Here is an 18,173-nt window from a genome sequence, read left to right as displayed (position 1 = left end):
CCACGCTGCTGTCCCCGTGTCCTCACGGTGCCTCTCTCCTCCTTGCGAAACCCACACTTGGGGCAGGAGCAAGGTCATTTCTTTACAGAAATAGGCAGAGTTCCCCCGGGGATATTCTGGTCCCACAGTTCCCAAACTGTGTGCTCAGGGGCTCCAGGAGGCTGCAGCGAATGCACAGGGTGCCTCAGGCTTGGCATGCTTTTAATGAAAGAATTAATTCCAGGGAAGTGACCCTGGACATCTGTCACACATCATGAGCGCTGCAGGCTCAAGGTAGGGCACAGTATCACATTCCTTTCAATGACGCCGTCTTTTTTGCAAAGCTAGGGTCTGGGTGGTCATGGATAAGGGAGCACTGCCTGAAAACCAGCGCGGGGAGGAAGGGAGCGCGGAGGGGTCCAGCCGGGTTCCAGTGCTGAAAAGCTGTACAGGACTCAATAAGCACAAATATCCTGTTAGTGAGTAACTGTGTGTTTCAAAAGAATGAGATAAAATGTGTTTGCTTTCTTTTAGGTTATGTGTAATATATATGTGAGTATACACACATACACATATATATACACACATATACACATGTATATATAACACATATAAAAATAATAAATAGTACAAGAATAAACTGTGTTTTGCATACTCACAACTATATATAGATATATGAAGGCTAGTAAATAGTTAGGGTATAAATACTTTATGAAGTTGTTTGGACCTAACAACTTAATAAATGGAAATATTGGGTATTTCTTTGTCTAGGGATATCCTGAAAAAAATTACTGAGTCACTAAGGGCACTGTGACTCAAGAAAGCTTGCGACCCTCTGCTCTAGGCAAACTGCTTGGCGACCTTACAAAAGTATAACACAAGATTCCTATTCTAGTTTAGGCTCTGTAGACCTGAGGAGATGCACCCACTCAACACCTGTTGATTAATATTTTCTCCTAACATTTCTTGAGCGAGGCACTAAAAAATCAATTTATGTAAATTATCTCCTGTAAATCTGACAATACCCCAATGCAGTGGACATTATGTCATTCCTATCTTACAGAAGAGGAAACCAAGGCTCAGGGAGGTTAAGTAAGTGTGCAAGTCACACAGCTAGGAGAGAGTTTGATTTGGAGCTTGTGCTCTTTCCATCACACCACACTTCCCCCAGATGGATGGATGGATGGATGGATGGACGGACAAGTCAACGACCTGGCATTTCAGAACAGGGTAGACAGGGAGGAAACTCCACATGGGATGGTAGAGAGAGCTGGACAGGATACCAGTTGAGCACTCTTCTTTAGGTACTGAATAAGCAGAATGCCTGATAAATCTACACTGAGTTCTGCAAAGTTCATCCTTTCTTTTGCATTTTGAAGATACGCAAGAACCATGTCATCTGTTGCCATGTATTTAATTCCTGGTGACTTAGTAAAGCCATAAGCTGATCCAAGTTCAAAGAGGATGATCCCTTGGTTCTGCATCTCTTTCACCTATCAAATGTACCCATAAACCATGAGCCCAAATGCTTGGAATGCTTGAGATATTTCTGCCCCAATCGAGCATATCTGTTAGCATAAAATATTTAGATATTACATTTCTAATGCTTTAAAGAAGAAAACAGCTTCAGAGCAGAAGTATGTTTTCCTTAACTCACTTGTTTTAAAGGAGAAAGAATGAAAGAGAAGAGAAATGCATCATGTTTTATATAAAGGAAACAGCTCCAGGCAAACCTTGCTAAATATTTTAATGGTTTAAACATCCATTTTAGCAAGTTCTCTTTCATTTTCTTAACTTTGTTCCTTTTGAACTGGCTCAACCTTCATGTTTAATCCTTGGAGCTTTCAAGGAACAGCTCACAGCAAGTTATATACACAAATATAACAAACATTTCAAATAAAGCACAATGCATAAACCAGAGAACAGGAGAACTCTGACAACAGCTGCGAGGTTTAACACTAATAGTTTTGAAAGATTTTGGCTTGGAGGTTAAGAGTATCTTATGACAATAAGCAGGCTTTGTATATAATGTCAACAGTCCTGTTGCAACGTGTCCAGTTTTAATTTATTCCTTTTCATTTGTGTGAGACAAATAATATAATTATGGATGTCTGGTTCATGACATTGAAGCTAGAGAAAGAAAAGTCCGAAATCAATCATGTGTTTCAAGAATAGCAACTTTCAAAGCCTCTGGCCTGCGCGCCTGGTGACGGCCACGGCTCGCTCGGAGCGGGAGGATGCGCTTCGCTCTGCCGCGTGGGCTTCACCCGCACCGGCGCTGGGCGCGGTGGTGACATCGCAGGAGGGTTTCGCTTCCCACCCCTCTGCTCCTCCGGAGGGTGCGTGACTGGGGCTGAGTCCAGGGGCGGGGGCTGGGCACAGGCCTCCGGGCCCCGCGCAGACAGGAGCACGTGGGAGTCTTCAGAATGGGCCGCTGACCTGCCCCAGCGGAGGCTCTGGAACCGCCCCGGGCAGGTCAGAGAGTGTTTTACACACCCGTACACACACACAGGAACACACGTGTGCACAACACACATGCACGCGGCCCTTGGTGACTAACACCATGTATCAGGCTTGGCTTACGATGTCAAGTCGGAAAGCTCCGGAGGAGGGGGCTCCGTGATGGGGCACATGCTGCGCGGCGCAGAGTCCAAGCAGCACCCGGCCAGGCTGCGGGTGAGAGGCCGGGGGCTAGAGCGTGGCCTCGGACGGGCGGAGGGGTTAACGCGCTGGGCGACGAGTCCTCTCTCCTCAAGAACACACAAGTCACCAGCGAGTGCCCCGCAAGGCAGCGGCAGGGCGTGAGCCGGCCCTGCCTGCGCCTTTGTGTGAAAGGACATGGCTCTCCCCGCACCCGGCGGGCTCTCGCCGCCGCCTCAGGCCCGGCTGCTTCCCCCTGGCGTCAGGCAAACTGGACAAAGTGCTGAGACCAGGCAAACTCACCACTGCTGGGTCCCGGGCCCACGGGCGCCTGGGCTTAGGCACTATTCTCCAGGTGAAATTTCCACTACGAAAATGCTAAGAATAATAACAACAACGTTTCTGAGCATCCACCACGCAACAGGCACCATCCGGAGTGGTTCACTGATACTCCCTCGCTGATTCCCCTCCCACCCTACAGAACAGGTGTTACCACCCCATTTTCCATGAAAGAAAACAGAATTATTTTCCCCAAATATATGTTAAAAACAAAGCTCAAACCCAGGTATTTTTCATTAAGGACTACACAGTCGACACCTGCCTTTCTTTCCTGCAATGAAAAGGCTGAAGGTTGGACAAGCGCTCTCCTGCGTGCCCACAGTGACTTTTGTCTGGGCTGCGAGGCCCTCCTGTCAGCCTCCCCGGAGTGTTCACAGCTCCACACTCACCTTTTCACCCATGTTTCTAGTCCAAGGTGCTTTCTTGGATGCGATCTAGATGGACCACTCTTGCCTTAACCTTGAAAGCCTGGCGACCTGACTTTCAGAGGCATCTGCCAATGACGCGCGCGCCCCTTGCTGACAGACGCCCAGGTGCACACCCAGTGCCCTTGTGTCCAGGGGGACAGTGGAACAGGAGGGGAGGTGGTGCGTCTTACTCTAGCAGTCGCAGGATTCCGTGTCTACACAACACCCTGTATCAGAGGACAGGAGGCTCCCCGCTCCTTGGAGACGGACAGTAGAATGAAAACCAACCCCAGGCCAACAACAATGAAAATCCCCAAAGCATTTCGCCCTGAGCTATGACGGACTTAGTGCCGGAGGCCATCTCAGCGCGTGGGAATTCAAGGCATCCCCCCGACACACACCAGCGCCGGAGGGATCAGTTACTGTGAGAACTCCCAGCGCGAGGATGTCAGAAATGCCAGGGCCCTTCTTTAGTCAACGGAAACAAGACCGGCCAAGTCTAAAGGGTCACGCCAGACCTTCTCTGGGTAGAAGCTTCTTACCCAATAGTACCAGACTAAGAAACGTGGGCCACTTACGGCCGAGTGATAGGGAAACGCCTCGCTGCTCAACCTCCCTCACAACAGCCAGGGCCGATTCCATTCCTTGCAGTGGGCAAGAGACCGGTCTATGCAGTTGAGCAGATATGGGTGAGAGTCCCAGAAGATCTAGAAGCCTTGTGTGAGACCAAATAACTGAGAGGAAAATCACACTGATTGATTGACTTCAATGGAGAGTTCCTTCAGGGAGCCACCTCACACAGGTGGCCTCGAGGTTCGGGAAGGTTGCAGCGAGGTGTCCTGCTTACAGACCCCCCACCCAGCAGCCGTCTGCCCACCATCTGGTGTCCACCGGGCACTGTCTCCAGGCCCCAGCTAGTTCGCTGCACACAACCTCCCTCAGAATGCCTGGATGGCAGCACCTGGGTGCTTTTCTCTTTCAAGAATCGACCTGTGTCCTGTCTTTTGTCCTTGCCTTTTAGCTACACTGCTTTGCTATTGGAAGCCTGGGCTCTGCGCCTCATGTTTCAGGGACTTCCACGTCTAAACTGACACCACCACGGTTACGTGAAACAGGTCTCCTCTGCTGCTTTTTCTAACAGCGCTGCTTTGCTTTACTCAAACCCATGTATTCGTCAGAAAAGCTCTTGGGTACAAACGACGAAAAGTAGATTCAAACTTGCCTTCACGCATGTTCATCGTAAGAACAGATAAACGCTCGTAAAAACCATGGGGACCGGGAACTCACCCTTTCCAGCATGCTGTCTCCGCGACTTCTCGCTGGTGTCAGCTCTACTCTCCCGTGTCTCAGTGGTGTAGCGACAAGACCACCACTAGGTCCACAGTCTCCGCATCCATGATGCTCCTTTATCAGAAAGGGAAAGGAATTTTCTGTTTGCTCCACGTGAGAGAATCATGGGGAAAACTCTGATTTCTGTATCGGGGTCATATCCCCACTCCCAGATTAAACACTGTTGCCCGAGGGTTACACATTTTCACTATCTGGGTCTGGGTCATGAGCTCACACTGTGTCCTGCAGATGGGAGTCATGGTCCTGGCAGCCCCCAGAAACCCATAGTTTGGGTAGCGGAGGAGCAGGTCCTCAAAGACAGGGCTTCTACTATCAAAATAAGGGAGCAAAGATTCTGGACAGACAGAAATAATTGTACATCTCAGATAATAACGATTATGGTGTAATTTATGACAAGGCCAACATGTCAGGTTTCTACCTACAACTGCCTTTCAGACAGTTTTTACAACAAATTTATGAGGAGGTGTTTCTCCCTGTGCATTGATGAAGAAACCACAGATCACAGGGTTGGGCTGTGTAGACGGTGCCCTGGCTGGAGGGAAGAGCTGGAAAGCCAGCCACAGTTTGAGAAATATTTCTGGATGTCTTAGTTTGGTCCCGCCTAAGTCATTTCTCTGGATGTAGATAAAATACAACACCCAAATCTCTAAATCTTATTATGCATAAAATACGCATCAGAGAGAAGGGACTGATACACGTAGAATTGAAGTCATAATACTGAAGGGCTATTTGGATCTGAAAAGTGGACTAGAGCGCTCGAGCTGCAAAAGCTCAGAATGAACCAAGCCTTGACTAGTCGCTGTAATAAAATTCTGAAATTAGAAAAATTACACAAAAATTACACAAATTAACTTGAAAATGACAATTCAATAAATAGAATCTTGATTTCAGTACATTTTTAGTTTTACAGAATATGAATCTTCTAGTTGTTATTTAGAGAAAATGATAAGGTAACTATATAAGAGAAGCAAAAGATACAGAAATAAGAATAAAATATTTGGAAAAAACATGTCATTCCAAGAGAAATATTAAATCGTTTAATATGTGAAAATGTGGCCATGATTTGATGACAAAAAGTGAAAAAATATGTTGAATTTATGTGCATTCTGAAACCTGACCAAAGAAAGTTTGAAATCTCTGTGGAGTAAAGGTGAACATAACATAATAAAGTCAAGTTCATAAATATAATGTTCTGAGAAATGATGTTCATGACTTAGTTCATAATGGAGATATTTATTATGTTAATAGCTCAGAGAGACATATATGGACTAAAAATAATGTAATTTAATTACACAGTTCAGCTGAAGATGTTAAAGGATTTAGAGCTATGAATAATAAAACTGATGTTATGAGAAATTCTTTACTGATTGAGCTGAGTTACCTAAGGACTTTTTAATAAAAAGTGTTTGGAACTGTGCATGCATTTCCTGGTCAAAATAAAGGTGCAAGAAGGCACATTATTTAGCTAGTGACACCTGTATCAAAAGGATGCTCATGGCAGTAAGGTCCTCATATCAATAAGTGATTTGAAAACTACAAGAATAATTGTATGCATAATTTGCACCGTAATTTACATCCCTTGGTAAAGAGTCCTATAATACATAGGTTAGCTTATTTACCGAATAAAAAGGACATTTTACTTTCTTGCGTTGTATATTGAGTTTCCCACCCGATTAGTAGAAAAATGTTTTATTGCCTCTTAGCATTTACGGACGCGGAGCGGAGAGGACATAGAGCGCATTGTCATGCCAGGGCCAGCGACAGTGTTCCCTGCACAAGAAGTCGTTCGGATGACTGAAAGCTGGCTAATTCCAAAGGACAGGAGAGATAAGATCGAGTCTTCCAGAGGGAGCGCGGTCTGAATTCACAAATTGTTTGACGACTGCTACCTGACCATGAAGTGCGCTTTAGAGGGCCTTAAAGATATGAGTGGGAAACAAGGTCCAAGGAGGTAAATTAGGATCAGACTGCGGGTATCTTGAGAACCAGATGGAGCAATAAAATTCTTCGGGCTCTTGTGAATCACTTTTTTAAAAAACAAATCATAAAAGTGACATAGGGGCCTTAGTTTCCTTATCTGTGAAATGGTCAGACAATTCCTCAAGGGTTAGCACTGGATTCTATACATGAAAGATCCTGGTGAGGGGCAGGTTCTGTTGTAGATTATCCGAAAATGTATTCTGGTCTATAAAATACTGTGTCTGGGTAAAATGTGCAGAGTCCTTTTCCAAGCTCACACACCCGATTGAGGGGTAAGCATTAACAGAAAAGTAATATAATTTCCCTAAAGAAGATACACCCTATTTGTTCTTTTATCTTTCTTGAATCATCTTTAGCACTTTAAAGAAAATAGCAACAAAGGAACCCCCCAAATTTAGTATACTGCATTTTATTAAGAAGGTGTTCGCTAAATTCACCTTCCTTTTGCGTGACATGATACAGCTTTGTTTCTGTCTCGTCATGAAATTTTGCTGAGGTTCAGAGCACTCGGTTGTATATTTTTTGGCTCCTATGAAATCCAAGGTAATGAGCTTTCACACTACAAAGGCTCTGGAATGCTTTCAAAAACATTTGCTTCCCACAAGACAAATTAGCTGAACCAAGCAATAAAATGTGACATTAAGCATTCAATACTCCTATTTTTATGCAGTCCCAGGTCAACAAAAATGACCCCATTGGGGGCATTTCTCTAATGCTCTTGTTCAGAGTTCTACTAAAAACCTGTCTCTAGGAAGCTAATCAATAGTTATTTATGTATGGTAGACCCCCAAAGAAAGCCTACCTCGTAAATTGAACTCAAGGCATTCTGGAAGCTTCTGAACCTAATGCGGTTTATAAGGACCCTCCATCAAGTGGACCACCCTGAGTGCACACAGATGTCTACATCTGTACAAGTACATTTGTAATATATCACTTTTACTTATTTGCTGTTGTATCTTAAGGTCTTGAAAAAAATTCTAAAGGTGTCTAATGATCAGTGAAACCCTACTCTTTTTGACATTTCTAAACATTCATGTTTAGACTTCCTAGTTGTTGAATATCTAGTTTTTAGATGTGTTCATCTCACCTGGAGTATCACGGTTTTCTAACGGCAAATTGTAATTGTCTAAAGACAGGAGGCCAGGAGAGTGAAGACCTTACAGGGCACAGTCGTGAAGCTTGGGTGTGCGTGGCCCAGAGAAGGTGAGAGCCCTGGAGTGGAGGGGGGAGAAGCCTGTGTCTGCATGTCCCTGAAAGACTGTTAAATGGAAGAGACCCAAGGGGCTTAGGTGAGGAACAGGCCACAAAGTGACAGGGAGGCAGGGTTTAGGTCAGTATGAGGAATAACTTTCTAAAACAGTGGTCCAAAAACCCCAACTGTCTAAGCAGAGATTAGATCAGAGAGACTCCAACTGGCGGTGCTTCACTCCCTTCCCAGCGCAGGATGAAATGCCTCAGTGGCCCCCCCAACGCTCCATGCTCGCCTTCCTCTGTTGTGCTTCAGGAGATTCTAGTCAAGCCGGGGGAAGCCACACACAAGGCTTCCATGAGTTAGGCGGCCTATTTCCTGAGGATCCCACATTTTCTTTCATTCCAAGCCAGATTTTAAAATTTTGGTAGAAGAGAAAGTAGAAAAATGAAGATATTTATTTTTGCAAGTTTAAATGAATTTTAAGAAATTCTAGGCTTGACTATTTCTGAGAATTTAAAAAATGCACCAGGGAAATCGAGACATTTGCTCAGTCGGGGCTGGTAAATTGCTGCCTGTTTTACCTGTCAAAATCATGGGTGCTCCCCCCTTTGGCCTACTCCATATCTTAATTAATAAATAGCAAGGAGAGAAAACTTCACAACACCAAGGAACAGACTGGCCAATCAGCTCTATATGTCCTTTATTTCTTTGAAATATAATATCCTAACAATTTACAGATGTTCCCTGTACTACTTTCAGCCCCAGCTTGGAGTAATCCAAGTAGTCCTGGGTCATCAAGATGGCAATTGTCACTTAGTGCCTGGGAGCTAAATCAGAGATGTGCTCAGGGTCTGTAGCCAAATTCTGATGGAGAATGTAGAGCCCACCATCCTGTGAAGGCCTCTTCTCTGTTCTATCAGCACCCTGAGAACTACAGTTTAATTATAACTTCTCCCGGAGAAATTTCAATGGTGACCTCCATTCACTGTGCAACTCTTTTATAGTACACTTTTACTTTTTGAGAGCTGCAAAAGGGCATGTTTCCCTGATCTATTTAGGCAGCCTCCTGGAGAGATTTGAACACATTAATCACTCTCTCTACATGCAGTCCTTATCTTACTTAAGAGTGGCCCTCATAACCTTACCTGTTCTGATTAAAAAGAAAACCGGTTACTAGGACAGTTCTACAGAGTCTAAAAAGACCTTTGACTTTGCCCTGGGGATTCCTTTGCAGAAATCTGATGGTCACAGTCCATATCAGGGTAATGGTACATGTAAGAATTAAGGATTAAATTTAAAAATTGCCAAGTGGCTAGCAGAACTGCCAGGAGACGGGACTAGCAGCCAGGGTGGTGGCTCGGCTGAGCAGCCGTAGCAGCTGTATGCCCTGCTGTTTCCGTCAATAGGTGCAGTGGAGTTTCTGGCTGTAGGGCACTTCGGTAACCTTCTAAGTCAGGGTATCTCTGGAAGTCCAATCTGGTTCCAAGATTCTACTTTCTCCAATAGCTTTAAGTTCTATATCAGCCCACAGCCACTCTAACTTCATGAATTAACCAGCCACCAAAAACTCAATCTATGTTGGCCACACTTGAAGAAAGTTTAAAGCAGAGTCTCCCCTTCCTTTTTGGACTAGTCTAAAAAGATGAGACATATACGTGCAGAAAGAAAGCTGCTGGTAGTCACTGTAGTTGGGTGAAAGTGTCATGCAGGCAGTAAATGTGGCCCATTTCACCCATGTCTTTGGCCAGGCTGGGCCAGAACAAGAGAAGGGACCTGAAGAAATAACAGTTTGAACCAAGATTCAATGAGTCCAGTGGTTCTCGGATTTGTTTAGCTATCAGAGTATCTGATAATCAATGCCTTTTGTGAAATAGTAAAGAATGATTTTATATATATATATATATATACACACACACACATATATGTATATATATGTAATAGGATAATAATTTTATAATATATATCAATTTATATCAGATTGTGTTAGATTAAGAACTGGTCGCTGTCCCCAAAAGTGTATCCACTGGAAATAAACCACGTGAGTGGCAGCCACCTGGGGCCAGTGCAATGCAGGCCTCCATCAGCCTTCTGCAGCCACGTGGTCTAAGGATTAAAAATCAGGTCAAATGGGAGGAAACTGAACTTGAAATTACTCTTATTCTCCGGTTTGGCTTGAAGCAGCGACTCTGAAGAAGTGTTAGAATAAATACATCTCCTCCTCCAGCCTCTCCCTTTGCCTTGGGGTAAGTTTTGGGGAGCACAGCGTCCGTGTCCCACCCCTGTGCTAACGTCAGTAATGCTCCCGCCGCCTCCCCCAGGCACAGCCTCCTCTCAGCAGCACCTGAGCCATGTCGGGCGCTGATAACCTGCCTCCTTGTCCTAAGTTGTCCTCTGCCTGAGGGCCATGCCCGCTGGCAGGGTGGGGTCAAAGCCTTGGCTGCGTAGAGAGAGGGGTAGGTGTCAAGAGTGAGGGTGAGGGTGAGGCTCTCCGCAAGGTGCAGGGATCACCTCATACAGCTCCTGGCACAGAGCAGAGAGGTGGGTCAAAGGCGTGAGGACCCAGCACAACGCATCACTCCCTCAATCCCGAGGACTCGGTGTGGCCTTGGCCATCGGTGACACTGGTAGCACTCACGGGTGACAGTTTGAGTCCCTGAAGGTGCCACATGATAATGCATCACCAGCACACTGGGTCGTACTCTGACATCCTGCCCTGGGCTAACCCCACCCTTCCCCTTACTCAGCCCCACACCAACACACACACGCATACCCACACCAGGCTAAAATAATATGGAGTGTGGATTTCACCTTCTGAATAACTAACCAACTGCAATTACCCTTGTAATATTAGCATTACTCCCAAAATCTTTTCTGGCAGGCAAAAATTCATAGAGGGTGGCGCTCAGATCCAATATGATTAATGTAGGTGCTGTCAGTTTTTCTATGCAAAGAAAAGTAACTTGATACATCAAATTGATAATATTCATATGTATATTTAAAATGTTCATAATGTAGTTTCTCTCATATAGTAATAAAAGTTAAATTTACTTAAATTATTTTCTCTTTTTTATCTTATGATATAATTTCTTAACTATTTATAGTAACCCTACTCATCTGAGCAATACATCTTAGCTTCTTTTCCATTGCTTGGCCTCTTGCTTACCTGTTGCATTACAACAAAGATCCATGTCTGAGGGATAAAATTCATTTCAAAGATATACTCTGAGGTTACTTCTGCATAGAGGCACTGGCAAATACTGTTAAGAAAGTCCAAAATATTCTACAAACGTCAACGAAAGAGAAAGCCTAAGTCTCCTCCCTCTGAAGCTGTGTCTCTCCATAGGTAGAATGAAAGATTTGGAAGACACAATCCAAGCTCCCTTCCAATCCCCCTATTCTGGGACACTCTATAATCCATTCCTTTGTCTGGTGTAAGGTAACCAATAGACAATGTTCATTTGCACTCAAGCTTTGCCACTGCATGGAAAGCCCGCTTTGAAACGCAATGGCTCATGTGTCAGAGGTCCCTGATAAACGCCGTGGGTCCCCATATTCACCTAGCAGCACAAGGCAACACTTACGCTCACTGGGCGCTGCAGCCCTGCGCAGGGGCCCTGCTCTTCCCAGCCCTGCAACGCAGAGGACAGGCCAGCCGGAGGGAGGCCGGTCCCCACAGGGGGCTCTGCCAGGGAGACGGGCAGACACCACCTCTCACCAAGAGCTCCTGAGGCTCAGTAAGAGGAAGCCGGGGCCAGGTGCCTTGCTTCTGCTGATCCCCCCTGTCCTGCTCAGTCACGTGTTCCCTCTTCAGGACCCACAGGCAGGTCTCTCTTCACGGAAAGCTTGGCTTTTTCCTTCTGATTCATACTAACTTAATTTCTCAAGAAGTAGGCTTTTGCCTTCCCTTTTTGTTTCTACACACTCCCTGCAATTTTGACTTAGGAAGATACTGATTTTGGTTCTGCCCAGCCTGCCCTATGAGAGCACAGGGAGGCAGATATTCTAGAGACCCCAGCCTCAATCTCTCAGGGAAGGCTACATACACGTGGTGAGCAGAAGGGTCGACTCCATGGGCCTCATCCCTGGCTCTGGGGTTCAAAATAGAAAAGGAAGCCCCTCATCTACCAGAACACACTGTGGGTTTACTGGGATTACCTGTGAAGCAGCCACCACGTCGGAGCACAGACCTGCTGGTCTGCGCCCCACATGTGCCTTCTATCCGGGCGGTAGGGCTCATAACACTCAGCAGTGTCTTATGAAGCTTTTTCTAAAGACCTCCGCATCCCAGAAATTAGCAGAGGCAAGTCTGCTTCTCATTACCCTGAGTCAGTGATTTATACCTTCCACCTCGGGGGAGGGGACAGCGCCGCAGAAGGTGAGGCCCCTGGCAGGTTACCGACCCTTCCAGGAGAATGTGCCACCAGCACTTCGCTGGAATCCCTTCGGTCGCCATTCCTGGCACCTCCACCCCAATCAACCGTCCTCTTTCCTGGGTGACAAGTTATCCTCATGTCCTTTAATTCCTGACATTCTGCTTATCAGTGAAGATGGAAACGAACTCCTCCAACACCCCTTTGCAACCCGATCCACCTTCCTCCAATGAGCCCCCATTATATGAGCTCTGCTTTCTCCCAATTACCCTAAAAATCCTTAGGTGTTTCCTCTTTCCATCTATATAATCATCAGTCAGTCAGTCAAGCAACAAGCACGTAGGAGACTATTTGATAGGAGTGTTTTTTCATTTAAAAAAATTTTAAAAATCTATTTAAAAATTCCACTTACTTAGACATATTTATAAAGTTCCTTATTATGAATGGCTTTAGGTTATGTGAATATTAGGCTGTACAAGAACTGTGGTGTGAGGTGAAGTGTGTGTGTGTGTGTGTGGGGGGGAGAGAGGCCAAGTGGGAGACTGGGAGAACTTCTCAAAGCTGCTTCCTCCAGTGGTCATTAGAACACAAGAGTCTGGGGGGATTCTGCAAGGGGTTCGAGGTCTTGTAGAAAGAACTGGACACCCCCGCTTCTTTTTTCAGATTCAAAGTTAGGGAGACAGTTTGGGGCAGATCAAGAAAAAACAATGAGCTCCTTAGAAAATAAAGTTACTCTGCCTTCATTACGTCACACTGGCTCCTACACCGACGTTGGGGAGGGAAGTGGAATGTTGACTTGGAAGGAGGGGCCTGGGTCCTTGAGTCCGGGACACGGGAATCTGTCCTGGAGCAGCCGCTGGGTGCCTGCAGGTGTCTGCGAGAAATGGATGTGTGACTGGACCCTCAGAAGCTGGCCAGAATAGGGTTCAGTTACCTGCTCTGACCTACTGACCTTGAGGGTTGTGGGATGACTCCTCCTGGGACAATTGCTACAGTGGAACAGGGATCTGCAGAAGCTTTACCAACCCAAAGCCCGAGGCAGGGCTTCAGATGGGACCCTTGCTGATCAGAGTGCTTTAGCACAGGGGCCTGAGGGGACGAGGGAGGGAGGGTGAGCTAATTTGGGAGTTCTAGGCTTTGGTAAATTGTGACCCTGGAAAGGAAAGGTTAATTCCTCCAAGACAATCACCGTGGCCTGGGCACTCATCCACTCTGACCTGTGGGAGTAGCAGGAGAAAAGTGCCAGCCGGGCCTCCTCCTCGCAGACACAGGGGTTCGGCCCTTGATTCTTTGTTCCACAGAACATTTCTTTATTGGGGTCACTCATGAAAGAGCATGTGCAGAGACCTACAGCATCTGATCCTGGCGGCACTGATACTCCTTCTGAGGGCAGTTGATTTTTTTAGTGCAAAAATGCATGCCCTTCAATTCTGACCTTAACAAAGTAAGAGAGAAACAAGCAGGATTTGTTCTTCAGATACGGGAAATCACTTGTGGCTTCCTAGACAAGAAAGAGGGGAGGGCTTGAGAGACTGGACTCTGCTCACCCGGCCATGTGGGAACCTGAGGATTGTTCTCTGGGATACCACCGCACGGGTCCTTTCCTCACGTCCTAGATGGCAGCTTTGGAGATCCTACTTGTACAATTATTATTTTTTTTTGCTACTATAACAAATTACCACAAATCAGTGCCTTAAGAATTACAAAAAGTTGTTATCTTATATGCTGTATGTCAGAATTCTGACATGGGTCTCACTGGGCTAAAATCAAGATGTCAGCAGTGCTGTGTTCCCTTCTGGAAGACCAAAAGGGAACCCATTTCCTTGCCTTTTCCCGCTTCTACAGGCTGCCTGCATTCCTTGGCTCGTGACCCCTTTTCCCACATCTTTAGAGCCAGCAATGGAGGGTTGAGTCTTTCTCACATCGCATCATTGCAACCTCCCCATCTGCCCCCTCTTCCACTTTTAAGACCCTGTGAATACAGTGAATCCTCCCAGGTTAGCGATTAGCAGTCATCCCACAACCCAGCAGATCAACAGCCTCAGTTCCATCTGCAACCTCAATTCCCCTATGTGGTGTAACCTAACATATTTACAGGTTCCAGAGATGAGGACATGGACATTTTTAGGGCCGTGGGGGTGGACCTTTCTCTGCCTGTGCCAGTTAAGCACTTACTTTGTGTCAATCATTGGGTTAAACGTTGGGCTTACAAGATAAATAAATGTCAAGGGCTTTCCAGTCTAGGAGGTAGGCAAAAAGTAATAATAAAATAATGGGGGCAGTGATAAATAATAATAATAGGGTAACGATCATAGGCTAATATCAGGGTACCCATCTCAGCCTCTGTTTGAGGCAGGTGGCATAGCAGAAAGTTTTCTGGGGGAGGAGATGCCTGAACTTGGTTCCTGATGGCTTAGAGGCATCCAGTAGATAAAGAAGGCATTCCAGGCAACCGCATCCCGAATATGCCCCAGACATGACAACTTTCCTCCTCCATAGCTTGGCTGATGGGATCCCCTGATGTTCACAAGGCTGATGGCAGGTGAGTGGGGAGTGCATTGAACACTGATTCATTCAATGACTATACACTGAGGGACTCTGATGCGTCAGGACACATGCTGGTCATCAAAGCTGCCAAGGTGGGCAAAACATCCAAGGTCTCTGCCCTTCCGGTGCTCACAGCACTGCAGGGGACGTGTGGAAGTGCGCCCGTGAGAAACTGCTCGGAAGCGAGGCTTGTGAATCTGTCCAGAGAGGTGATGCCTCTCAGATTCCGAGTCTCCCAGCAAGAGGACAAATTTTCAGTCTCCCCAAATTCCTGATGAACAACAGATGCCACCCCTGAAGTCTGTCAGCGCAGAGCAACAGGAAGTCTGGGGCTCAGGGACTTGGGTAGTTCCGGCTGAAGAGCTCTGCCCACGCAGAGCTGCTGCGATCCGCAGGCGACACTGTCAGGCGCTCGCTGCCCGTGACCCGCTTCCTGCTCCCCAGCCCTCCCACGGCGCTCCCTAGTAAGTGACCAGCTACTGGCCCTGCTCCTAATTCCAGGGGCTAATTCTATGTTCTCCAGCTAAACACTGGCTCTAAAAATTAATCTCCCTTTAATCAGGTCTGAACATCATTCATGTAGCTGCACCACTTTTCTAAACTTACGAACAATTACCAAATACCGTTGCAGCAAACAGACAGGCAAAGTCCGGCTCTGCCACCGACTAGCTGGGTGATCTGGGACAAGTTGCTTAACCTCACGAAATATCAATATCATCACAATAAAATCACTGTAATGCTGTCAGCCTCAGAGGGTAATTAGAAGATGAAATGACTGAAGATATGTAAACCACTGGGCACCGGGCCTGGGACAGGAGAGGCCCTAAGCGAGCCTGTGCCTCAGCAGCCTCTGTGTTTATGTGGCCTCACCACTGTCTGTTTGATGTGGCCCCTATCACTGGGCACTGGTCTAGTCCCAGAATCCAGTCCTAAACTTTATTGTTTAGAGCATCACAATAGATGTGTGCTTGTGTGCGTGCGTGTGTGCGTGCATGTGTGTGTGTGTTAAACTATTGAAGCTTTAAGGCACAAAACCAGGCCCTGGCTCTGAGTGCTTCTACTGGGAATCTTTTATCTTTGGGATGCTCTTGTCTCCTGAGCGCCCTGGGCCCTGACCTCGAGGGAGCAAAAGCTTTCTCCCAGCAAAGGTGCATGGTCATGCCAATGACTGGCGAGCATCTTAGAAATACCCACTGTGTGTATTACAAGCACGAGAACCCCCCACGCGTGCGTGGGTAGGTAGCCTCTGCTCCGAGTGCACGACCGTCTACCACAGGGCCTGTGTCGTCTGGCATACAGACACAGCTGGCACAGGGCTATGCGCTGTGGGGCTGATATGTCACCTTTCTTGCTGGTTTCTTGAATGATCTTGAGCAAGACCTCTCTGTAGCCCCTTCTAGACCTTGATTTGAGAGAGTCTAGAACCCCCGGGTCCCTGCTCTCTCTCCTGCTCTCAGCCCTCCGAGCCTTCCAGAGGGAAATGTCTGGGCTGGCACAGAAGGACTTCTTTGGCATCAAATGGCTCTTATGAAACAGCATACTGATGAGTTAAATGAAACAATTCAGAAAAATACCGATTAAATTTCCCTTTAAATACTCAGGGGGCTAGAAATTAAGCAAAAACTGCTTGGCACTATGCAGTCTGGATTTTAATAAACTCAGAATGTTTGAAAAATTGTTCAAGATGTTTAGAGAAGCGGAGAATGCCACCATGTTCTCCCCTCTCTCGACATCAAGTTCATCTGCCAAGGAGAGAGCAGAGTCAGGGAGTCAGGGCGCCCGGTGTCAAGGTTACCTGACGTCCGAGGAAGGACTTTCTCCCCTCAAATGGAATGACCCACAGTTCTTGTTTTAATACCCACTGGCTTCTTTGTTCTGCAGTATAGTAATAGAGCTAGTTTGCTTTATTTTAAAAATAAAACCGAGTAACTGTGAATAGTATAGAGTGATGACCTTAAACACTGAGGTCATGTGTTTAAAGGAAAAACAATTTTCAATTATATGCATTGAATCTGTGCGGTTGTCTGGCCTGAACAGCGAGTGCAGTAAACATGAAATGCAGCCCCCATCAGACCTACTGACTTCATCCCCACCAGCGGCCTGGGACACTGACCCCCACTCACCTGCTCAGGGGGCGCTGTGATGTTTGGCAGAAAGTAGAAAGACTCCTGAGAGGGCATGCGGTTGAGTTAAAAAGAGTACTGAAGGCGAAGTCGGAGATCTGGGCTTCAGCCCCAAACCACACTGCCTGGATGTGTCATCACGAACAAGCCAGGACTTAAACAGAAAGCAGCCTCCTGAGAAGTATGTGTGAGCAGAGAGCCTTTGAGGTAGCCTCCAGTTCTGGGGCATTCTAAGGTACAGTTACGATATATTATTTATACTTCCACAAGAAAAATATGGTTTTCAAAGTTGTATTGATGGATTAATTTGGGTCACTTATTTTCCAGTTACAGAAAGACAACACACACACACGCACACACACACACACACACACACACACGTATATATAAAATAGTCCATATGTGTGTGTATATGTATATTTGTATATATATATACATATATGTATATATTAGTCTTCTACTAGAACTATACTAATATTGCTCAGCCCACCCACCCATCCATTTGACTTCTCTCAGTATCTTGCACTTTACAAAGTGTATTCATTGTCTCCTCTGCCTCTCACAACCCTGAAATGTCCATTTCCCCCAAATAATGCTCCAGAAAACTGATCCTTCTCAAGGTGAATTCCTCAAGGTGACACAGTTGATTAAGTGGCAAAGCTGGGGCTGAGCCCAAGTCTATTGCTCCCAAAATATTCTCCTTGCAACGCTGGCCGGACTCATCCAATCACATTCTATTCTCCGAGGCTGCAGAAGGATAGAAAAATAAATAAATAAGGTCGGAGCTTCGGAGCCACGGAGCAGCAGCAAGCCAGTGGGATCTTTCCTGTGGTTTCGATGACCCAGAGCCATTTGGATAACTACCAGGCCGAGACTGGTGAGACCCAGGCGTTCTTTGGCAACCCGGTAGAACAATACGGGGGAAAGAGTTTCCATTGTCTACTCCCAATTCCCCAATCATTTCAGCAACCAAGCTGGGCTGGTTCGGGTTTTCTCATGGCAATCAGAGTCGATTTCAAGATTTAAATGCCAAGTTCATGCTAGAGAACAGGAGCCCCACCTCTGCCTTGTCATTTTATATGTTCTGTAAATTCTCCCTGTAACCGTGAAATCGGCGAGCTGTAGGGCGCCCAAGTGACGTTACCGTAGAGCCGGGTGGGTGTTTCACAGCGCAGAGCGCTTGCTAGCGAAGCCGTGGAGATGAGCCTGTTACAACGATAGTCACAAACAAGCATCCTGGAGGCAG

The 18,173-nt window shown here is 46.3% G+C and overlaps 1 long non-coding RNA gene across 1 annotated transcript in view; it reads right to left on the bottom strand.

Moving 5' to 3' along the window:
- Window positions 1-4,436: 4,436 nt before the first annotated feature.
- LOC148091595 (uncharacterized) overlaps window positions 4,437-18,173 on the bottom strand; it is a 234,948-nt gene continuing 221,211 nt past the window's right edge. The window contains exon 5 of the long non-coding RNA XR_015715510.1: window positions 4,437-4,769. This is a non-coding gene — a long non-coding RNA (uncharacterized LOC148091595). The remainder of the gene's footprint in view (window positions 4,770-18,173) is intronic.

The sequence above is a fragment of the Miniopterus natalensis genome, chromosome 13 (genome assembly GCF_054644295.1).
Source record: "Miniopterus natalensis isolate mMinNat1 chromosome 13, mMinNat1.hap1, whole genome shotgun sequence".
NCBI lineage: Eukaryota > Metazoa > Chordata > Mammalia > Chiroptera > Miniopteridae > Miniopterus > Miniopterus natalensis.
The sequence above is the reverse complement of the archived record's forward strand: the minus strand, read 5'-3'. Positions and strand labels throughout refer to the sequence as shown.